The sequence below is a fragment of the Ochlerotatus camptorhynchus genome, unplaced genomic scaffold (assembly GCF_037179485.1).
Source record: "Ochlerotatus camptorhynchus isolate MF236.1 unplaced genomic scaffold, CSIRO-AGI_Acam_v1.1 ptg000170l, whole genome shotgun sequence".
Lineage (NCBI taxonomy): Eukaryota > Metazoa > Arthropoda > Insecta > Diptera > Culicidae > Ochlerotatus > Ochlerotatus camptorhynchus.
Window position 1 is genome coordinate 1,505,611 of NW_027040660.1, and position 25,641 is coordinate 1,531,251.

General features: G+C 39.9%; 1 protein-coding gene across 1 annotated transcript in view; it reads right to left on the reverse strand.

Annotated features, from left to right (window-relative positions):
• The window catches only part of LOC135701628 (uncharacterized), a 326,533-nt gene that overhangs the window by 205,133 nt on the left and 95,759 nt on the right, over positions 1-25,641 (reverse strand). The window contains exon 2 of the mRNA XM_065222475.1: positions 5,035-5,084. The gene's annotated coding sequence lies outside the window, so the exon portion shown is untranslated. The remainder of the gene's footprint in view (positions 1-5,034; positions 5,085-25,641) is intronic.

Consider the following 25,641-nt stretch of genomic DNA (forward strand, 5'->3'; position numbering starts at 1 on the left):
GAAAATTGAATAGAAGTTGAAAATAAGCGAAGGGCCATTAATGTGACAGTATAAAGTCAAACGCACATCTTTTGCCTAACCCGTACGATGTACGCGGAGACTTGAAGTATGTCTTCAAGTTTACAGGCAAAAGATGTGCGTCCTCCTTTTGCTCATTACTGACTGCGGCTGTGAAATAGTTCTATCGACGTTTCATCACTACCTAAAGCCCCACGTTGCGAGAGCATTTCCAGTCGATGGTGTGTTATAATGCAATTCTTCTTGACCCAACTATCGTGTTGCTCCTCTCGTCATGACGAACTTGGTCATCTCAGAGAGAAAGCAGTAGAGTGGTTGTTGCGTGCTGTACCATCATCAGCATTGTTGACGGCTACTCCCGCCTTGAGTTGTTACATTCAAAAAAATTGATTCCAAAAATTCGTTCAATATGGCTCTTAATTTATAAAATATCCAAGCATCAACAACAAAACTTCATTCAAATTTATGAAATTTCTAAATCACCAAAAATAGTATTTAATTATACACCAAAATTGGCAAAAAATATAACAACACATAATTCACAGCTTTTCCCGGGAGCAAATCCAATCTCCGAAATGAAAAATATGACTCATGATTTCATGATCATAGCGTATTTTCGTGTTATGAAAATACACCATGAATAATATTCATGATATTTTTTCGTAACGCAGCCAAGATTCTCGAATCATGAATCATCCGAGTGAAATCATGTACTGAATTTAGCTCTTAACTTTTAAACCAAAACATGCAAAAACATAAAGTAAAGCATCAGAACAGACTGGATTTGAACCAAGAACCTTACGATTATTAAGCCCATACTTTGATCTTTAGACTACCAGTACTTATATTTATAAAATGGAAGGCAAAAGGTACATGTAACACTTGTAGTGGTCATGTTTCCGCTCCATTAAGAAATCATTAATTTCCATCACGAAATCATGAATCATTGTTATGATTTCATGGGATTGCAAGTTTGTTCAATTCAAGTTAAAAACTACAAGGGACAGCCCTATGGGGTTGTACGCAATGGTGACGTAGGACTACGTGGTCTTATATAATAAATGTTATTTGTTAACTGCAGCAGGAGCTTGTGTTTTGTGTAGGAATAGGAATTTGAGCGGGGTTCTCAGCGACTCACGAAGAGCTTCTGACTCCGATCAATAGCGGTGCGGCTTCTTCCTTCTTCTATGGATGCTTATGTGGGCTTCAGCTCGCTGCTTGCAGTCAGCCTTTCGCTGTGTACTGGAAAACAATGTTTAACGCCACGTGCCGAAATCACTGTTGCGGCTACTGCTGCTGATGCCGTCGACCGAACACCACCACACACGGTGTTTGGAACTGAATTCGATCAGCGGTTGAGGCCAGCCTTAATAGCTAGCTACTTTTGGGGAGCCTTTCGTTGTGTTCGGCCATTTTGAATGTAGTAAAATTAGAAAAAAAGAGTTTTTGAAATAAAACTGCATTGTACAGCCCTATGGGGTCTCATGTCAGGAACTTCACCACTCACCACGCGGTCATTGAATAAACACCGTTTGGTGAAACCGGATGGAATTCAACTTTGAAATCTGCGTTAGGGAAATCGCTTTCTGCAGGCAATCAGTGAAAATTTTAATTAATATAGCAACAGTTGCTCATTCGTGCAATTTTCAATAGTGGCATTTTAAAACATGGTTCAGTCTTAAATTAAACAGATGCGTAGGAATATTTCTGATCGATTGGTGATAAAATTATTGAATTTGGTCCAGGCGCTGCTGAGTTATTAACGTTCAAAATATTTCATAATTTTGTTACACGTTCCATTTTCGGTTTCCACAAAGTGTAGCCCCATATAGAAATCACAGACGTAGTCAATAGCAACCAAAAATAGCCATTAGTAACATCCCAATAACGCGTTCATCTAGATAAAATTGATAAACAGCAGACTTTTAGCTATGGGCCCAAATTAGGGACATGTAGGCCGACATTACCTACATTTCCCTTACATGATCTTCCGACCACCAAGAAATTTTTTTCCTATTGATCAATTTTGATGATCAAGTTTTTAACCCGCCACAGCATGCTTTTGGCGCTACTGTATATGGACGATCAAATGTTAAATACTGTGGTAGCCACAGCATAGTTCTGTCAAAACCTAAGCATTTTCATTGATCCATTGCTCCTAATTGAGTAATGGATGTTAACGTCATACAGAAAGTAGAATCATTTAAATATCTACGTATCCAGCTTGTACCTTGTCTTGGGACCTGCATATTAAGGAAGTAGCGGGAAAAGTTTCATCTGTGAGGGGAATTTCAAACCGGGTTAGTTGTTTAATTCCTCGAAAATTTCTGCTTTTGTTCGATTGCGCTCACATTCACTCACAATTGCAGTATTTGATAATTGTATGGGCAGAGCCTGTAAATCAAAGCTTAAGAGACTGCAAGTATTACAAAATCGATGTATTAAAATAATCTATAACGTACCTTTCCTGTTTGCATCGGTTTTGTTTAACACAGATTTTCCACATAAGGTATTGCTTATACAAGGCATGTGTGAAGAACAAACATTGTAATGTTTTGAATATATGCCCTTCTTTAAAATGATACTTTGTCCACTAGAAGTGCATAAATTGTTCTGTTCGTAATAGTCTCTCCTCATTGTAGAATTGTAAATTAAATGTTTTCAGTAATTTTATATGATGTATTTTGTAGAGCAAAACAATATTGAAAATGAGCAATAGGCTAGTGAAAAGTAGCAATTGAACCTTGAAAAAATTGCAATATATATATTTTTTTGTCGTCGGTAAAACCGCAAAAAAGCAACAATAAAATCAGTTCACATCGTGTTCTCATGCCATGCGGATCTATTTGATTTTTTTCTGAAGGAAGTGTTACTGGTACCTATACCTCCAACAAATTTAATCAGCTTTTTTCAGTGCTTAATATTACCGGTAAATTGTCTTCCTTTTATACTTTTGTTCTTTTTAGATCCTTGTTTGGACCATACCCGAGGTAATCCTGTTTAAACATCAATTTGGAAAATTCCTCTTCGATCCTTCGGAATCTTATAGTAATCTGCATGGAAGTCGATTTGGATAAAAATTTACTGCCACCATGGCGCCTTAACGCAAAAGAAAGGGGCAAACTCTTGATGCCCCTTCTGATGAAATTCATTTGAGCAATCCATTTGATATGCTCACGAATAATGAGAATGAATCATCATCCTGGCGAAATTCCAATGAACATTCCTGGCTTAATGCCAAGAAGGAATAGGTCCCCCTATTGTGGTAACCACTTCCGATTTCCACGCTTTTTGAATGGAACTGTTGAACTTCGTTAAATTCTAGTTTTCACTTCAAATTGGCTGTCGAGGTGGATGCGATGTATTACTTGAAACCATGGACGGATTCAAACGTCGTCTAAAGTATCTGACTGAGAAGCTACACAAATTTTTCACTTAAGACACCAAAACTGAACGTCTGTTCATGATGGTGAATCCTTGGATCAGATCAAAGATGAATTGACAAATATAATTGGATTTGAGTCAGACCAAGTAATCAAAATGAAAATTAAATCCCGTCTTGGCGATTCACGCAATGGGATTTTTAATGATTTTTATTTAGTTCACTTCAAGTCTAGTGAATTAATCAACCTTAAGGCAATAGAAAAAGGTAGCCTTATGCTCCATGTCCAAGTGAAGTGGGAACACTTCAGGAAGACTGAAGGAAGCTTGCAAAATCTCACTCAGTGCCGATAGTGCCAGGGATGGGGTCACGGAACAAAACATTTCTAAATGAATTGTGGAAGATCCTACGAAATTTAAATCTTCAAATTGTGGAGAAAACCACAAATCCAAATTTTGGGAATGCAAGACTCAGTAAGTAAGTAAGTAAAGTATTCTAACAATCTCTTACTAAGCGTCAGTATTTATTTGAGCATTTTGAGTTCAGCATTTAAACACCTTTTTAAAATATTCAAACTCACGACAGCATTTGGGGGTGGGCTTTAAAATAATTACCACCTGAAAATACCGTCAAAACAATCAATCAAATCACGTTACTTTTACGTGAAAATATGGTACGCTGCATTCAATGAAAAGGGGATAAATCTACCATAGAATCATGTAACTCTGACGTGAATAATTGTTTGAGTGTACGGTATCAGAAAATCTTGAAATGATGATCAATCCAGAAATTCGATTGATGATTTAGTTCAGTGTACGAACTTTTTGAAGAAGGACGTTGAGTCACTTTAAGAAGAAGAAAGAATCCTTTTGAAAAATCAGCTTTCACAGTGAGAACCCTCACTGAGTGGAACTGACGGGAAAACTCAATATAATCTCTGTATCACGATTCACATCATGCCATCACTCGCTCACCACTAAAAGTCCTCCCGCAGTTAATCATTAAAATATCTTCACCAGCTTCAGCTTTTATATTTCCGTTGCAGGCCTATATCGACTTCAACCAACTGTGAACGACTGACTGACAACATCGTCATCGGAAAATGTTGAATGTCGCACACACAGACTGACTGCGGCACGAGACCGTTATCATCAATCACAATCAGTCACGTTTACGTTTGCACGTTTCACGGTTATATGTGTAATCCGTGCTGGAGAACGATTTCTTTTCCAACCTTTTTCCGCCCGCCCATCTTCCGAACCGCTCATAAACTTACCGAGCCAAACCGCACTGATGTATCGGGTGCGGGTGTGGGTTGTAAGCCTATTTGGATGATTGGTTCGAGTTCGATTGATGCGAGCTGGAGTTGGTGGGGTCACGGATCGATGAATCTGATGGAGATATCAATTTTCGTTGAGGCGGGTGAAGCTATTGCGAACATCGTTTAGATAAGAAGACTTGATATGGTTTGTGAGGCGTTTCGCTAGCTGCCAAGGCAAATCCCGTACCACTCCTAATGGGATTACCGGAGATGAAAGGCTATTCTTCTGAGTTGCGAGATTTGAGCTGGTAATTGCATTTATCAGTGATAAAATGGGATAATGAGCTGGATGGATCAGCAAGCAGGCAATTACCTTTGCGGAAAAAGTCAGGACCAGGGTGCGGCGTGGAGCCCTTTTGGTAGCTGAAAGTAGAACGAACGAGAAGAACCATCATCAGTAATTTTACAATTCTCAAGCGTGTGTAAAACAAGACAATGCAGCGGGAGTGCAGATGACAGCCGCTGTCAGTTTTGACCAAATTAATGATGCATTGCAATGCAGGTTTCTGCATTGGCGTGCTCAGATCGACATTGTAGAAGCCCCCTCTATAATGGTTTCAAATTAGGAAACGTCCAGACACACCCATGGGTCAAACCGCATCGTTACCGGTTTGCACAGCATTCACAAGTGCAATAATAATGACCATGAGGAGACGATAACGAACAGAACGAACGCGTGACCACTTACTTCGTCTCACCCATCCATCCCAGTCAGCCAGAGTGAGCCAGTGTGGGTGCACTTGGCGCGTGTGCTGCGAAGAGCGGCTTGCGGTTTTCAGAGTTCCTAAATCTGAATGTACAGGCAAATATCTATCCACGGAAGCGGAGTGGATTCGCAAAATTACCGCGCAACTGGACAATGGATGAGTATGGTACCATGCGTTAGAAGCATTCGAAGCATGAAAGTCTGCACGTCGTCGTCAAGTTCCTCTCCGTAGCTATGGTTATCACTGCACTGTGTGTTATCAGCACCATCGTTTTCAATTGTGTGCCAGCTATCCAAATCTGGGATTCCCGGAGGGAACCAGCAGTAATCGAGGTTGGTTCTCTTTTCGTGTGTAATCCAGCTTCTCGTGGTCTTCTGCGGAATGCAGTGCGGCGGATGTGGTCACAACTATCAGGACCAGTGGTGTCGTTTCAACGGCATCCTTGAGGGAAATAAAGAGACATTACTGTTTTTGGTGCTCGTTTCGCACTGTATTAGATTACTGCGTTCAATTCCTGATTTCCTCATTAAAAAAAAAAACATTACCAACAATATAAGCATTAACTCAACTGTTATTAGTAGTACAGCGGTTCAATACGGTGTGAATGTGCAATAATACTGACAGATTGCTGTTGTTGGAGGTTGGAGCTCCATTCAATGACGAAGCTACTATCCTCTAATCTAATTTCTGTTGATAATTTTTTTAGTCCGTCTTATTTTTTCTAGATATTTGGACGCCGTCCAAGTTCGCTGAAATAGGATGGCATATCTGGTCATCATTCTATAGGGTGTCCCAGAAAGTATAAGCACAGTTTATTATTTGAATAAAACAACGTTATGTTTATTGAACTGATTTATATTAGCATCCCGTAAAACTCGAATTTTGTTGGGAACAGCTTAGGCTGCAAATAGCTTATTTATTATAAGTATTTTCATCAAAAGTAATAAAGTTTTAAACTAACAATTCTTCAGTTTTCTCCGTACTTATTCCTTTAGGTGTAAATTCTTTAAAATTCTAGGTTACTTAAGTTTTCTATTAAGTCAATTATTTCAACAAACTATTCATTTCAACTAAACTCACAAACGGCGCCGGTGGTGTAGTGGTAAGCGTGATTACCTCTCACCCCAGCAGGCCTGGGTTCAATCCCAGTCGGCGCCGCCGGGATGTTCTGAGGCATAACATCTCTGATCACGCCTTCCTTCGAATGGGAAGTAAAGCCGTTGGTCCCCGGTTCATGAGTTGATGGGTCGATAGGTAGGGTCCAGGTGTGGGAGCTGCCTTCCTGGCACGTCGGTAGCATTGGTGCTCAGCACGGAAAAAAACAAACCAAAGGAAAAAAAAAAAAAACCAAACTCACGAGTTAATCTCCAACTAGAATCAATGTTTACAATTTTCGTCTTCCCTTGTAGGGGAGAATGGTATACAACGCACCAACTGACTTTCATTTGTGTTTTTCATGGCTTTTACGTAACTTTTTTGTTGTCTTATCAAGAAGTGCTTTCTAGCATAGCATCTGAACTCAAAATCCTGCATGATAAATCCTTGAATTGGATTAAAAATTCCAAGAAAAACTCAAAATAAAATGAAAAAGTGCCTCTTACCCCGGGGGTGCGTTATGTACTGTCCTCCCCATACATCTGTTTTTCTATCGCGACGACGTTTCTTCATCCCAGGAAGATTCGGTGCCGTTGGTCGACCCTGTGGAAACCTGGGTATTGCGAACTCTGTCGATTTAATTTTTCAAGTGAGCAAGAAAACATCTTGAAATCTTTCGAAGCTTCAAATTGTTTTGCTGAAACAGCTCGCGAAATCGTATATACATGCTGTCAAATGAACCCTTGGCTCCTCCTTCTCTGCTCCACAAATAACGTATACATGGTGTTTGAGTGCACCTGCCCACAAAGCTCACATGACTCTTATAAAGTTTGATTAAATTCTTATTTCAGCAATTCGTAACCCAGTTTTGGCATTATTATAAATATCGAATAAAAACACTTATTCGAGCATCACGTTTGATGATCAACATTATCCGCCTACTAAGGTTGATGTTTCGACAGTTTCATAATTATAATTATTAATTTATTTTCAGTAGGTGGCAATATCTTTACTTGTGGTTCAAACAGTAACTATCCACATGACTTCAGAGCTCTTTTGAATGTTTGGCTCCCGTTTGACAGTTCGACTCGGCTCCCAGATGACAAGCATTTTGAGTTAGTTCGCAGTACTCAGGTGGAAACTAGCCATCGTTACGCGCCGAGGGGTAATCGTCATTACAATGTTAATGAACTCAAATTTTTATTTATGTTCTCTATTCGATGAAAATAATCCGCAGTTCCTTTAATCGTATGCCAAAGAGCAAACTTTTGATCTGACGCTGCCCATGAGCTTCAGCACAGATTCCTTGGTGATAACTTTGGTCACTATTGTTCAATATTTTTCAAATTCTTTGAATGAATTCCGTAGATATCCCTTGGAAAGGCTCCAAAAAGCTTCGATTGACTGGGCCTCCGAACAATTCGGAAGATTCATCTCTTATGGCACGTATTGCACTTAGTTTGCATTGTACCAAGCTACCATGTCTCGAGTAGTTTATGGACACCAAATTGGACCAAAATAGTACTGGACCATCATGTTAACGGATTATGGGCCGCAGATGCCGATTCAAACACTCCCGAGCGTAAATTTCAGTGTTCATCGTCTCCTTCGTCACAAATGGCTTTGACAACTTGCCACACTCACATATCGCTTGCCAAATCGTGGCCTTCTTACCAAATTTTTCGGTAAAAATTGACTTATCGGCATTGTCAACTTCCTGACCATCACGGACTGTGTAGTATTGGCATAGAAGTAACTCTAAGACCAGAATGTCCTGAAGAAACGTGCTCAACTTTTTGGTTCAGCTCTGGTACTCTCTTCGGTCCCAAGCTAATCGATGAACCCCTCAAAACATAGGAAAATCCACGAACCCCTCATTTTATCTGTCAAACTTTCATAACAAATCAAAACAAATATAGTGTAGTACTAGAATTTCGACTAGAATGGGGTACGGTAATCGATTTGCTTGGGTCCAATAGGCTAGTCAAGTGGTGAGCCAATTTAAAATCGTCAAATTTAACGTAACCTGGACCCTACCACCTATCGACCCATCAACTCATGAATCGGGGACCAACGGCTTTACTTCCCTTCCCGTGATCAGAGATGTTATGTCTCAGAACATCCCGGCGGCGCTGATTGGGATTGAACCGAGGCCTGCTGGGGTGAGAGGTAATCACGTTTACCACTACACCACCGGCGCCGCTTGCAAACAAATGTTGTTGAGCTGTCGCGCTTTTTCCTGCTTACACTACACCGGTGCTGTTTAAATTAAAATTCAATATTTTTTGCTGTGAGGAAACTGAACAACTACGAAGAACGTTCAAAGTGTTACACAGATAAGCGTATCAGTATACATAACTGGGATTAAGAATTTGATTCAAGAAAATCCGAAATATTTTTGGAAGATCGTGAATAGAAGACGTAAAAACAACGAAATTCCGGAGGAGATAAAGTATGGAAACAGGTCTTCTTCCAATGTACAGGATACCGCTGAACTCTTTGCGGAGTACTTCAAGAGTGTTTATCGGAACGATCACTCAAATGAAATTAACTCTTCAGTCAACGAAACCGCTGACTTGTTAGAGTTATTTCATGAATAAGAGAGACAAGGCTTGTTGGGCAGACAGATTTTCAAATAAGTTTTTGAAGGAATACAAGGATGAGCTTGTTGAACCCCTGTCTATTCTTTTCAATTCATCGCTATCGTCTGGTTATTTCCCGCGGAAATCTCACACATAACTCCAATTCATGAGAAGGGTTCTCGTTCTGATGCTGAGAACTACCGGAGTGTATCGATTCAGTTCGCGTTGCTGACTTGTGTACTTCCATCTCTACACGGAAACAAATCAAAAATCTGAAATGAGAAAAATTACTCATGATTTCATAAACATAGCGTATTTTCATGTTATGTGCGACGAATGGTGTTCATTTTGTGTGTGCTACAAAAAGCTGTTTGGCGTTACCGACGCTTGCGCGGATCGGAATGGGTAACGGCTGAACGAACAGCGGCCACGCTAGCGGTTATGCTATGCTAGGGGCTTTAACTCACCATGCGCATGGGAATTTTGTTAACATGCATGTTACTCACGTTTTGACTCGCTACTTGCGTGGAGGAATTGGCGGTTGCTCGATGATGCCGGTTGGACCCACGTGTACCACACGCGATACTCCTACGGACTCCGAAACTATGCTACTGCGGACTGCACATAGCCGATGTCGTTTTCCAGCTACGCCTCACACGCTGAGTTGTGGTCTTCTACGTAGACGGGGTACGGCCGTCACATCGATGGTCGTCACCGTCGACGGGAAACTGCGGAAAGTGGTTGCCGCTGGAGAAAGAGGTCACCGGTTCGATACCAGTGGGTTGCTGCTCGCTGTGCCTAGGGCGCGGAAACCTTTTTGCTGCCCTTTTCCGGCCTCTGGTACCACCGGGTGTTCTTCGAAGCTGGAAAATGGGGTCGAAAACGGTCGCTGACTGATGTGGGTGGTGTGACGAGCTTCGCAACTTGCCACAAATCTGCCAAAGAGAAATTCCGTCGCGTGGCATTCAACATCTGCACACTGAACAAAGTTATGCACACAAAATTACCTCGATTTCAAAACACCTTCGCACACTTCTAACCGCCGAACTAACGCACTAAGCTTTTTCTGTTCTAATTTCGAAAACTAACGAACTAATCGAGGGAATTTATAAAGAAAATCTAAATTAACAAACTTAAAGACAATTTCACATTTACCAATTCACTTTAAATTCACACCACGGTGCGATAACTGAAACTCGGACCGCTCTCGCCTCTTCCACAAACCAGAACGAAGTGAAAGAATCAAGTCTGAAGGTCCTCAGATTAGGCGCAAGAATTGCAATCTTCGTGGGCGGAAATTACGTAAAATCAACGAGGTTGATTTTCACGAAGTTCAAAAAATCGCCTTCACGCATACTAGTTTTTTGTAAAAAAATACGAAGGAAAGCATTCTCCTTCTATCAAGTTAACGCATATGCCAATTCGCTTCCCACCCGAAGTGCATGAAAGGATGGGACGGGTCAACAAATCCTGAAAGCAGAATTGTGCAGGTCGATGTCCGTGCGTTTACGCGTGGTTTGCTTAGACTCTTCGTTTGGCTATCGAATTACGCTTTGGCGCCCGAAATGGTACAGAGAACTCATTTACCATCTAATGAACATTTCGGTGAGTGAACTTTTTGCGAACGCTTCATGCGTCAAGGGGTAATTCGATGGTGTTTGAAAAATTTCAATTAATGTACAACTTTTTACATTTTGATTTTTATAATATGGCACCTGCCACAACATATAAAAACCATGCGTGACCACACATAAAGGGTGATACGGTCAAAATTTGGTCAAGGGAAAACGCGTGTAAATCGGTGAAATCGTTTATTTAAAAAATCAAATTAAATTTCTTTTTCAAGTTCAATTAGTATAAAATTCAGGAAAAATATTCAGTTAGGCTTCCGCTTTTCCAAATCCGAATTGCCGGGCCTTACGCTTGACCCCTGCCATCAGATTTTGTACAGCCACCTTGTCCACCTTCTTCGCCGCAGAAAGCCAGTTTGCCTTGAACTGCTGCTCGCCCTTAGCAGTTTTTTTGGTCTTCTTTAGGTTCCGCTTGACAATAGCCCAGTATTTCTCAATTGGGCGGAGCTCTGGCGTGTTGGGAGGGTTCTTGTCCTTGGGAACCACCTGCACGTTGTTGGCGGCGTACCACTCCATGGTCTTTTTACCATAATGGCAAGATGCCAAATCCGGCCAAAACAGTACGGAACAACCGTGTTTCTTCAGGAAAGGCAGCAGACGTTTATTCAAACACTCTTTCACGTAAATTTCTTGGTTGACAGTCCCGGAAGCTATGAAAATGCTGCTTTTCAAGCCACAGGTACAGATGGCTTGCCAAACCAGATATTTCTTTGCGAACTTTGACAGTTTCATGTGCTTGAAAACATCTGCTACCTTTCCCCTTCCTTTTGCCGTATAAAACTCCTGTCACGGAAGCTGCTTGTAGTCGGCTTTGACGTAGGTTTCGTCGTCCATTACCACGCAGTCAAACTTCGTCAGCATCGTCGTGTACAGCCTCCGGGATCGCGCTTTGGCCGTCGTATTTTGTTTATCATCGCGATTTGGAGTCACTACCTTCTTGTAAGTCGATAGTCCGGCTCGTTTTTTGGCTCGATGCACGGTTGTAGACGATACACCCAGCTTATTTGCGGCATCTCGGAGAGAGAGGTTAGGGTTTCGCTTGAAACTACCGGCAACTCTCTTTGTCGTCTCAGCGGCTTCCGGTTTTCGATTTCCCCCCGATCCAGACTTCCTGGCTGTCGACAAACGTTCCCCAAACACTTTAATTACATTTGTAACGGTTGATTTGGCAACTTTTAGCGATTTTGCCAACTTTGCGTGCGAGTAGCTCGGATTTTCGCGATGCGCGAGCAAAATTTTGATACGCTGCTCTTCTTGCTTGGACGGCATTTTGACAACTGAAGAGTGAATTCCAAAATCAAAATAGGAGCAACATTCTACACACACACACCTTCAAAATGAGGGGTGTTCAGGTTTTTTAAATGCAAAATTGAAAGAAATACGTCAAGTTGATATTGACCAAATTTTGACCGTATCACCCTTTACTATTCATTTGCGTATAAATTCCATGTGTACTTCTGAGTGGATTCTGTATATGTGTGGTCAAATGAAAATCATGTGGAATTTCACATGGATATTTGTCAAGAAAAATGTGTAAATTGTTTTGAGTCAACCATAACCGAAACATTGAAATACTTGAAAATTTTAAGATAAAGTATAATAGTCAAAAATGCATGAAAAACATCAATTTTGTGTGGTTCTACGTCATACTGCGGTCGTGTCTAGGACACAACCCTTTAATTTTTTTTTGTTAATTACTTTATTTGTACAGGAAGGAATCGGATTTTTTCCCGTGTATGAGAGAATTGAGTGTGTTTCAACAACGCAGCATGAGTTCTTGAAAGGAAAGGCAGTCTTCACGAACCTGTGTGAATTCAGTTCCATTGTCACGGATTACATATCCAAAGGGCACCAAGTCGACTGTGTATATACGGACATGAGCAAGGCCTTTTATGTGGTGGGTATAGATAGTATCATGAGTGCTGCATCTGATTTCGGTATCAATGGAATATTTCTCGATAACTTTTTCAAAGGGACGTATCAGCTTTTGTAAACAATGCATTTGATCGTCGATTTGGCGTAACTGGTAGCTCGCACTCGCTTACTAACACGACTATCAGCTAGGGGCAATTTTCCTCTATCTGATGGTAGTGTCAAATCGACGATCAAATGCATTGTTTACAAAAGCTGATACGTCCCTTTGAAAAAGTTATCGAGATTTTTTGAATGGATTAAGAAGTATCTACAAGACAGGATACATACAGTATGCCAGGGTCAGGGCTGAAAAAATCACTAAAATTCATCAAAGTTCACTATGGATGAAAAATTCATTTAATAGTGAATGCTGATGATTTTTTCATGATTTTTTCAACCCTGGCCAGGGTACTCAACAATACATACAGCTCCAAATGGTATCCATTCAGGAAGGAAGCTATCTGGGTCCATTTCTTTTTGTCATGGTTATGAATAAACTGCCCGCATTCATTACTAAGGCAATACTCACCTACGCAGATGATGTGAACATTTTCCTGCCGGTGAAAGTCACCGATAAATGCCACCTTGCTTCAACAGGATTTGCACAACTTCGAACGGATTTGAAAACGGACTTAGTGTAAATCCAAACAAATGTTTCGTTATGACCTACACCAGAAGAGTTCAACCGATGATGTTTGACTAAAAGTTGGGAAATTCGTCCTTACAAAGGGTAGAGATTTTTCGGGACTTGGGTGTGGCGATGGATCAATCCTTAACATTTAAAGGTTACGTCGACAGAGTTGTTATGGAAACGCTGCATCTCTTTACTCTTACTCCACGTTTCGGCCGAGAGTTCACTGATCCTCATGCAATCCTACCTATCTACCTCGTTAGGTCAAAACTCGACTCTGCGAGCGTGGTATGGCAACCAGAGTATGCGGTGCAAATTCAAAGGCTAGAGGGTATTCAGAAAAAGTTCCTGAAACTTGCCTTGAGAAGCCTTGGATGGAGTTGAAAACAATTACCAGCATACCAAGACCTCTGACCTGGACCTCGACGAGTATGAGACGCAAGATCGCCGACATAATATTCTTCTGCAGCATACTGAGCATACGAATAAGGAGTCCGTTCCTCTACGATCGGCTCAGCTTCAATATTTACCAGCCCGGTTTCGCTTCGTTGCCGAAGGGTGTTCGATCCTCCGTTGAGGTCAAAAAACTACACGCAGTACGAGCCTACAAGAAGATTTATAGACGAATTCAACAGACTACAAGATATAATTTTTACAAATATGACGCCAGAAGTGATTCGAAGTAGATGAAGTTATTTTTAAGAAACCAGCATAATTTGTTATACCTATGTGAAACATGTTCTTTGTGTCTAAGTTTTAAGTAGGGTAACGGGTTTACAGCCTATAGTCCATTCTCGGCCTATGGTCCTTTTTTGGCCCTTTTCAAAACTTGAGGAAAACATTGTATGTAGATGAAAAATACAACCATTGGGAGCAGCGAGCATGAGACCAATGTTTCATTTAGTTCAGAAGGGGTCGAGACCAATCTGACATTTTTTTTAGCGTTTTGGGCTGTAAATGCTCTATCCATAATATTTAATCAAATCACTCTACTGGTTTCCATCGCATTTGTTTGATTCCGCAATCCAAAACTATCGCATCGAAGCACGTAGCAATATTTACACTATCACCCCCTCACACAGACAACGATCCGCATAAGTCAACAGCAAAACCGGATACAAATCAAACGCATAACATTTAAATCCTGTCCAATTCATCCTGGCAGTAGCTTCGCACCCTGACTAGAGCTCCATGACAGTTCGTACAGCCATCAGTGCATCACAATGGTCCTTCTGTTTCCGTACGGCCGGAGCCTTTGGTTCAATGTTTCGTTTCGTCGATGTCATACCGACCACCGTTTCTAGCTCCGACCGAGGACATTGTTTCTGTTTCTAATTCCACAAGTCGCACGTTAAATATTCATAATTGCATTAGATTATTTATGAATGGAACATGCAAAATTCATAACGCGTACTTTTACCGGTCGTCACCGGATGTCTGACGCGTGACGGATGATGACCCCGCAACGACTGCACACAGAGCATGTCATTTGATGAACGATGCATTCAAAGAGTGGGAAGATGAACATTTGGAGTCAGTCTCATATGGCTTGTGCTTTGGTTTTATGTATCCTTACATACAGAATGTACACACCAAAAATTGGACATGGGAAATTTAGCTATGGCCAGCCTTGGACCATCGTATCTAGGCTTCATTTTAGGGTTCGCTTATGATGATGATATGAAACAACCACTCTCTGTAGCAAAACAACTGTCGGTAGACTGTGGACTATTCTTGCTGTTCGACTTGATCAAGTTTAATAAACTTTAATCACATACAAACAGACATAACTTTTAGAAGAAAATTCTTAAATAAATATCGTTATCGTTAAATTTTGTATGTACACTAGCATCCTCTATCTTGCACATTCCAAAATATTGATTTGCAACCGAAGCATCCCTCGACCATACCTTTTTTTTCACTAGCTGCTTTTCCCTCGTTCTGTCAACGGGTCAGCTGTGTTGAATAAAAACAAATCAAATGCAAGTCAGTGATGCCGGTTCTACGAAGGGTTCAGTGGTGTGTACATTTTTTGCATCAAAGCCTTTAGCAAATGAATCATTAAAACTTTTGCAACCTAGATTGCATTTACAAGGATATCTGCATTACATATGTCTGGTTATGGTAGGGTGAGGTCTAAGAAGAACGAAAACTAACGCACTCAAATGATGTCCTCACGTGGACGGGTAGTTCATAAATGTTTAACGCGATGGAATCGTGTTTGCTTCAGGCAAGATGAGCTTTTCAGTTCGGTTCAGTTAATTAGTTGTTGATTAGTTTACCAACAAGTTGTTGAATAGTTTAATAGACGGGACGGGATATGATAAATTTAGCTCTACAGTCGAGAACATGCTTGAGGAAGGGGAGATGGATAATATTTGTGATGATAAGTTTCAGTATTTCAGTTCCCGCGGAAGAACTCCCGCAATGATGTTGAAATCTCAAAAGCTGGGAAAATTTGGGTAATGGAAGCTGACCTACAATTTAGCACACTTGGAACTTGGACACTTGTTTAAACTTCTGAAATGAATTTTAGTTCAAAATACATTTTGGTCACTTCCTTGGTGGCCTTTTACTAGGTCTTTCAGAAACTCGGTGAATTTCTGGAATTCATACAACTTTTAGAACTCTTGTGGCGGTAAGCGCTTCAACTCGGATTAACTTTTAATACCGACCCTGACAGAAGGACCTGTTTGGTCAGAATCATATCAGAATGCACCGAAGTCGACATCAAAGTAACCCGACATTCGTGATCAGGATTTAATCCGATGATAATACCAATTTGAGCTTACCACCCTTCAAAACTTTAGAAACTTCTTGATCTCCATCAGATTCTAGTACTCTTCAACTACATGAACTACTAGACATTTCAAAACTCCAGTGCCTCAGGAGACCTCCGCTTATCAGAGAACTTCCACTGATTTATAAAGTCTGCTGTCGGAACTACAACAACTCTCGGAAAACGCTGAATTAAATGCATTCTCCGACATTGCAGTTGTCAGGATCTTCGACATGGAGTGCTTTTAAGTAACTTCCTCATCTGTTTGAACATTCTGAATACAAGAGGCTTTTAAGAATCAACAAAATTTACAAAATTTACAAAATTTACAAAATTTACAAAATTTACAATATTTACAAAATTTACAAAATTTACAAAATTTACAAAATTTACAAAATTTACAAAATTTACAAAGTTTACAAAATTTACAAAATTTACAAAATTTACAAAATTTACAAAATTTACAAAATTTACAAAATTTACAAAATTTACAAAATTTACAAAATTTACAAAATTTACAAAATTTACAAAATTTACAAAATTTACAAAATTTACAAAATTTACAAAATTTACAAAATTTACAAAATTTACAAAATTTACAAAATTTACAAAATTTACAAAATTTACAAAATTTACAAAATTTACAAAATTTACAAAATTTACAAACTTTACAAAATTTACAAAATTTACAAAATTTACAAAATTAACAAAACATTATAAAACATTACAAAACATTACAAAACATTAAAAAACATTACAAAACATTCTGATGAGAACGAAACCTTACCCCCAAACTCCTCCCCTGATCCTATTCTTCGACAATGTACCTCTCTAACCTCGAGTAAGCCGCGAGTATTCGGCCCAACTCCTACTAGACATAGAATTAAGTGAATATTGTTACAAATAAAGAACAATGAACTTTCGGCTCCGTAAAGCTAACGCGATTGAGCCTTCCAAATAAACGAACTAGACAAAAAAAAATTACAAACATTACAAAACATTACAAAACATTACAAAACATTACAAAACATTACAAAACATTACAAAACATTACAAAACATTACAAAACTTTTCAAAACATTACGAAACATTACAAAACATTACGAAACATTACAAAACATTTCAAAACATTACAAAACATTTCAAAACATTACGAAACATTACAAAACATTTCAAAACATTACGAAACATTACAAAACATTACAAAACATTACAAACATTTCAAAACAATACGAAACATTACAAAACATTACAAAACATTAAAAAACATTACGAAACATTGCAAATCATTACAAAATTTACAAAATTTACAAAATTTACAAAATTTACAAAATTTACAAAATTTACAAAATTTACAAAATTTACAAAATTTACAAAATTTACAACACATTACAAAAAATTACAAAACATTACAAAACATTTCAAAACAATACGAAACATTACAAAACATTACAAAACATTACGAAACATTGCAAATCATTACAAAATTTACAAAATTTACAAAATTTACAAAATTTACAAAATTTACAAAATTTACAAAATTTACAAAATTTACAAAATTTACAAAATTTACAAAATTTACAAAATTTACAAAATTTACAAAATTTACAAAATTTACAAAATTTACAAAATTTACAACACATTACAAAAAATTACAAAATTTACATAACATTACAACATTTACAAAACATTACAAAATTTACAAAATTGACAGAAAAATCCATTACAGAATAGGGAGATCTCTAGGAGTTTCATTAACTTCAAGATTGCATTGGTTGGTTTTTCCTTAGATTCCTGATAAAATTTACATGGTTAAATATGTTTCATGTCAGGTTCCAGGAATTCTTCACTGCTGCCGAGCTATCGGTCGGCTGCGCTACTGGTTGTCCCACCCCGGTCGAGTTGCCTAGCAGGAAATGGTTTGGAGTTAGTACTTCACTTTCTGCCCGCGTCCAAGGGCAGGTAAGTGAGTGGACGGCTGTTGACGATCGACTCCGCTTCGATAACAAACGTATTCAGCGATTCGTCGTCGAGCTTCCGGTTACTATTGTTTGCGCCCATCATCGACTGCTTGATCGAACGCACCATGCGTTCCCACGGGGGAACGATGGAGGAATGAAGTACCATTTAGTTGTCGTATTAGTCACGGTCGCGACAAGACCTTTTTGAAGTTGTCTCATCAGCACCCGCTCAGCGCCGTGGAAGTTTGTTCCGTTGGCCGTGTAGATTTCGGCTGGAGCACCACGACGACCCACGAAGCGACGGATGCTCTTGAGGCAAGCATCCGTTGACAGACTGTATACCACTTCGCAGTGCACTGCATGAACAGTAAGGCAGGTGAAGAGCGCTATCCACCTTTTTGCGTTGCTGGTCCAAACAAGTCCAGGCAAACGTAGGTGAATGATCTTGCGTATGAAGCTAAGCGGGCAGGAGGAAGTGAGGCCATTCGTGGAATGTGAGGTACTGCCTTACGAATTTTGCACATTGTGCACACGTTGACGATCCTTCGGACAACTTTTCGAAGGCGGGACACATGATACCACTGCCGTATCTCATTCACTACGGTCTCCGAATTGGCGTGTCGAAACTTCCTATGATAGGCGTCTACGATCAGATCCGTTACCTGGTGATTTTTAGGCAGGATTGCTGGAAATTTCACTTCGTTGCTTACATTTTCTGCTGCTCCGATTCGCCCATCCACCCGTAGAATCCCGGTGTCGTCGATGAACGACGTCAACTGATACAGCACACTGTGCTTGCTCAACCCTTCTGGGTGTGGTCTCGGATGATTCTGGTTATTTGAGAGGATTGTAAGTTCTTCCCGGTAAGTCTGCCCTTGTACCATCCGAATCAAGGTCGCTTCTGCCTGTCGTAGTTCCTCCTGAGTGAGGTAGCCTGTATTCTTCGCTTCACCGTAGATCATCCGTTTCAAATTTCCTACGTATCGGTGCACGTAGGCCATTGCTCGATGCATGCGCTCCCATTTAGAGAAGCGATCACAATCTATTACTGCTGGGAGCACGGCAGTTTCGACGTGAACGTTACAGGCACGTAATTCTTGCTCGACGACCCCTTGTGACATCTTCTGTTTCGGCCATTCTTTCTAAGGCTGTTGCAGAAACGGTGGTCCTTGGAACCAGACTCCTCCGACGTCCATGGATGGCCCGCTTCTCCATTTGGTTGCGTAATCCGCTGGATTCTGCTTCGACGGTACCCACCGCCACTCGATCACATCCGTCTGCTCCAGTAGTTCACCAATCCTACAGGCCACGTACTGTTTGTACTTGCGGGGATCCCCTCTCAACCAGGCTAGCACCGTCGATGAGTCTGACCACAAATATCGCTCCGTAACTTTCAAAGTATAGGACTCAAGAATAGACCTCAATAGTCGGGTCCCAAACGTAGCGGCCTGCAACTCCATTCGCGGTATTGATAACGGTTTCAACGGCGCCACCTTCGTTTTCGCCATCACGAAAGCACATCTTGGTGTCCCGTCTGCGTCGACTATTCGAAAATACGCCACTGCTGCATACGCCGCTTCGCTTGCGTCGACGAACACGTGTAATTGCAGCTGACGGTAGCTCTGCTCGGTGGCGTTCGGGAAATAGCATCGGGAATTTATCTCTTTAATAAAGATATAAAAAAAAAAAATAAAAAAGCATCGGGAAATTTGTATGGTCGATATTCGCTGTAGCAGAACAGTCCAGCTCCACCAACGTTCCCAATGTTCCTCACTTATCTCCTGATCCCACTGTGTTCCAGCACGCCAAACATCTTGCAGCAGGATCTTGCCCTGAACCATGATGAAGCCTAACAATCCCAGCGCCAACAGGTATCTTCAGGGCAGTTCTGAAAAGTATCACGTCCAAACCGAGAAAAAAAAGTTAAGAGCTTTCTAGTAGTTCTATTAACATCACGAAAATGATCGGGAACTTTCAAGAAGTTTTGATTGTTTTGTAGAAGTTCGAAGAACCTCAAAGAAATAAAAAAAAAAACTTCAGAATTGTTCTAAGCATTTCAAGATCGTTCAAAGCTCAAACGATGGTAAGTATCGATAGCTTCAGGGTAGTTTCCATAGATGTATGGAAAATTTCTAGTTCTTCGGTGAAGATTTGAGACCTTTAAGTTCTTTTGACTTTAGGAAAATTGCTGAAACTTTACAGAAGTTGCCATAGCTTCAAGGAAGCGTAAAGATCTCTGGGGAAGTATCGTGAACTTCCGTGCAATTCGGAGTACTTCAGTTCCATGAATATCACAAAAAGTGTGGGAACTTGAGGTGAATTTCAAGAACTTTAGTACAGTTTCATTAGATTCAGAGAAACAGCGGGAAGAAATTCGGAAAATTTTAGGAAAGTCCAGAGATTTTAAGAACAAATTATTTCAGGGTAAGTCCAGGAACATCATCAGAAGAATAGTGAGAACTTCTGATATGTTCCAAGAACTTCCGGAAGGATTGAAGAAGTTCTAATAACTTCAGGGAATTATCTAAAGCGTCAGGAAAGTCCAGACGTTTGGGGAAGTTTAAAGATCTTGAAGAATCAGTTCTGGTGGATTAAATGAAGTATCATGAACTTAAAATAAAATAAAATCGAGAGCTTCAGTAGAAATGATAAAACTTCGTTATTATTTGAAAAAGTTCCGGTCATTTAACGATAGTTCATCGAACTCCAGTGAAATTTAGAAAACTTATGTGGAAATTTAAAAACATCTATGACAACTCTGAGAACATCTCGGAAGTTCCGAAAGCTTCGCGAAAATTTCAGAAACTCCAGAGAATCTCAAATAATTATCAGGATGATGCAAAAACATCTGGCATAACAGGATTGCTCAGTCGTTAAAATGTAATCAGATTAACTGAAAGACTAGGGAATCGTTTGAATACATTCAATAAAGAGTTTTGATGGAAATGTACAGTGAAATTATCGTTTTAATTTTGGTAGACCGTTTCAAAAATTCATGCAAATTTCTGCGATATATAGCGCACATAAAATTAACGCTAGATTTTTACATAAATATACACGAAATTTCATGTAAATTTGAGCGCAATATCGCTTGAATTAGCAATATTGTATGCAAACTTGTAAACGATTTCGCTGCTTATGTCAACTGTAGGGGAGATTTTACGCAATAGTTAAAACTCAGTTTCTGGTTAGTCGAAAATAGTCAATGGGTTCCGAAGCTGACATTTATCCTTTAATTAATTCAACCTTTTGTCATATATTCAAGTTTGAAACTCCGTATATGCGGTGGTACCGTCCACCCACCGCTGTTTCTCGGCTGTCCTGATTTTTTAGTCAACCATAAACTAGGTATCTACAGAAAATCAGCTGAGTTTGTTGAAGGACAGCCGAGAAATGGTGGTGGGTTGACGGGGTTGCTGTAATCAACATTTACATATAACAAAATATAGTTTTAAGACCTACCTGTATGGATGTCTTAAGATTCATCAATCGTGAAATACCGTGATTTTTGATGGAGACGCTTGGTTACTTATCGATGGCTGAGATAGACCAACACCATTAAAATCACTTGGAATACTTTTGCGAATCGGTTAAATTGAGCTCACTAATTGAATTTCTCATCCCAAATCGATGTAAGATTAGATTCTTTCCAAAGTTATAACATTAAGGCATTCTAATATCCATTTCAGAGTAGTTAATGCTTAGCATCCGGACACTTTTCAAACTTCCTTCCTGCAAATGGTCCCCCCCCCCGTCCTACCAACGGCAATGCGCATTCGGCCTCCTACAAAACAGATCCGTCGCAAAGTGATCAAACAACTGGAAACAACAATTAGTGATCCAACGGCAACAGCGTGGTCGTGGAAAAACGCTTGCTCACTTTTCCAGACCATGGCAACAGCAAAAGCAGCAAAAACAACATCCTCAACGATAACAACATTCCCGGGGCATCGCATCGTCGTAAAAACGAAACTCAGCACGAGAAACGCCTTCCCCCGTAAAAGTGAACAAATGAGTTGTGATGACTTGCACACATTCTCGACTTTGGGTTTTCCCCCAATTTTGGGAACAAACTTCACTTACTGACGATTCCGGCTCCCTCCTCTTCGATTGCCCTTCCAGGAAGAGTGGTAAAATGCTTCGAGTTAGAGATAAATTTCTGCCATAGTCACTACGCCTGCTGGATTGAGAGATTTCCCTGGTATGTCCTAATTTGGGGCTCCCTGCTGATTAAAAGTTGTCTGAAGCTGTCGAATCAATCTGTGTGTGATTGAGTTGGATGATGTGAAAAGATTAAACATCCCACCGGATTTTGTACCTGGTTAAACACGCTACGGAAGTGGAGCTGGGGGTTGTTCTTCTTCCCTACTGGGACTTTACGCTGGTCCTCAACTTAGTGTTCTTTGAGCACTTCCACAGTTGTCAATTGAGAGCTTTCTAAGCCTGTTCCATTTTTACATGGGTATAATTGTGTGGCAAGTACAATCAGGGAAGTCGAGAAATTTTTCAAACCGGCAATCGAATCCAGCTGCCTCCAGCATGGTCTTGCTTTGTAGCTGCACCATTACCAACTGAGCTAAAGGAGGCCCCAGCTGGGGGTGCGATATATTAATTAACAAACTGCCGAAACCGGTTTCTGATGCAATTAAGAAAACTGAACCACGTTCCAATTTCCCCGGAAGGCTTCGTTGGAATATGGCGCTCTTCGTAATTTCAGCATTAATTCTATTTGTCTAAATAAATTATCGTCGTCAAGTGGGTCGTTTCTTATGATGTAGGGGTGAACAGTCCATAATGCACCCCTCGGGGTAAAATGGCCCTGCGCGGTTTTACGTTGTTTTACAATGACTAATTCTGGGATGTTATATGCCAAAATACTAGTTCAATGAATTCTCAATCGGAAAGCAAAACAACGCGGGACCATTTCACACCAGGGGAGCATTTTAGGCCATTCTACCATCCTAGTTAATTGTGCAGCCTTTTCGATGAACGCAACGAGTGAAAAATGTGCAATTCTCAAGCTTCGTTAGCCAAGTGAAGTCAAAATTTGACATTAGGTAAATATTATCTCGATGACGAAAAAAAAATGCCAATCGTCTGGGAAGGTGAAGCGAACGTAACGTTGATTAAATTTAGAGAATAATACTTTCCAGTCTGGTGCATCGTCGTCCCAATGTACACGTTTTGCTCGTTGCCTGCAGCAACAGTTGGGATAAAGTGAAAGTGGTTGTTTGTCCAAAAAGGAGATGTATGTATGTAGCGAAACTGTTGCACGTTTTTGTGAGGTTCTATAACTTGTGAGATGAGCAAATATACGCAGATGTCACTATTAACATAATGGCAAGGCGCTTTATTTTGTTTGTAGAAAACGAAGTTACGATCTTTTCAGAAACAAGTATTTGGTACAGATGATGGGTAAATTTTAAGCGGAACAGTGGATTTGAGAACATACCTTACCTTCGCTCATCCATCAATGTATGAGCTTGGTAAAGGGATTTGCATAGTATTGTCGCATTAATGGCCCATCGCTCAATTTCAACTTCTGCTCAATTTTCACACTGCCGTACTCTAGCGGAACCCTCTCTATCAAATAAATGATCACATTACAGCTTCATGTTGATATACAGCCATTCCATAGTAAAACGATATAGTGGTTCTCAGAATTTCGTAACAATTGGTACTTTTGTTGTTTTTTGGACAAATATTAGACCCGTATTTTTTATTTGAAAATTTAGGTTTTTCTACACAACATATAAAAAATCAGCTATGTATTTATCTTCGTATTTGAGTTACGATTTTTTGAAATCATCATGTTTATAAATTTTGCTCATTATTCCAATACGACAAGAATACCCTGCGTCTCCATTGATGCATATCGAATGTAACATGGTTACATTACTTACTTATTTTAATTTCTGATCCTAGACTTCCATGACATTCATAGAACTTAAATCAAATTTATTGATTGCTTTTGGGTTATGTGTAAATAATAATTACCACAGTGATTCGTCGCATAGGGATTCAAACAGAATATTTTTATATTAAATTAGGGTAGTAAATCATTCAAAGACTGTTTGGAACTCTATATCGATATCCATTTGGACTAGTGCAAAAGCCTCAAAATCCATTATCAATCTGAGTAAGAAATTAACCAGTAATAGACCCCCATACGGTAGTAGAAAATACACAACTTAACAGCAGCAGTGACAATGTTGCACATTTCCAGGGTCAGTTGTTTATAAACAGTTGCTACCGCGTCGTCAGCGATGCGCGCTGGCTTAACTAGGTGCTTCGAGAAAGGTCAAAGTAAACATTGGTGAGTAAGCACCCTACATAGCCGTTCCTACCGCGAGGAGCATTAATTCTTGTTAAAAAAACAGACACCGACTTTCCAAGAGAAAAACTATCTGTCTCGCTTTACATGTACATACTGGAGAAAAACTATTGGACAATGGCATTCGGAATCCAGAATGCACAAGAATTTATGAATGAGTCTAACTGAAATTTAAGTTTACTTACAGATACCCACCGTTTCCTCTCAATTAGCGAAGACGAGCACTTGCAGCAATTTGGCCACTTACAAGACATTAATTGAATTGACTAAACAAAAACATAAAAGTATGGCCAGAGGAACCTGGAACCGAGCATAAATGAATCGAATCACAGGTACGTGCCGTTTTAAACCTCATTAGGAGAAAGAGAGAAGACTTGCTGCAATTTCATGAAGTAGCCATTCAGATGCTTTGATTAATTGGTGAGTTACAACTACAAACAAAAAGAGTTAAACGAATTAAGAGAAAAAGTACCAGTCCGCATCGTGCTCTCTTGCCGTGCGGATCTATTTGCTTTTTGCTGAAGGAAGTGTTACTACTACCTAAAGCTACAACAAATTTAAACAGCACTTTTCAGTGCTCCACCTGTAAAAATTTTCTACCTTGTTCAACTCTTATTCCTCTTCGATCCTTGTTTGGACCCTACCCGAGGTAATCCTTCTTGGATATCGATTTGGAAAATTCCTCTTCGATCCTTCAGATTCTTATAGTAATCTGCTTGGAAGTCGATTTGGATAAAAATTTACTGCCGCCATGGCGCCTAAACGCAAAAGAAAGGGGCAAACTCTTGACCCCCCTTCTGATGAAATTAATTTGAGTAATCAATTTGATTTGCTCACGGATGATGAGAATGATCCATCATCCAAGAAAAATTCTAGTAAACTTTCCCGGCTTAATGCCAAGAAGGAAAAGATTCCCCCTATTGTGATAACCACTACCGATTTCCATGCTCTTCGCATGGAACTTTTGAATTTCGTGAAAGTTAAGTTTTCACTACAAATTGGACGTCGGGGTGAATGCCGTGTATTGGCTGAAACCTTGGACGGATTTAAATGTCTTCTCAAGTATCTTACTGAGAAGAAGCACAAATTTTTTACTTACGACACCAAAACTGAACGTGTGTTCAAGGTTGTCATGAAAGGACTGCCCAGTGGTGAATCCCTGGATCAGATCAAAGATGAACTGGCAAAATTACTTGGAGTTGTGCCACTCCAAGTAATCAAAATGAAAATGAAATCCCGTCCTGGCGATTCGCGCAACGGTATTTCTAATGATTTTTATTTAGTTC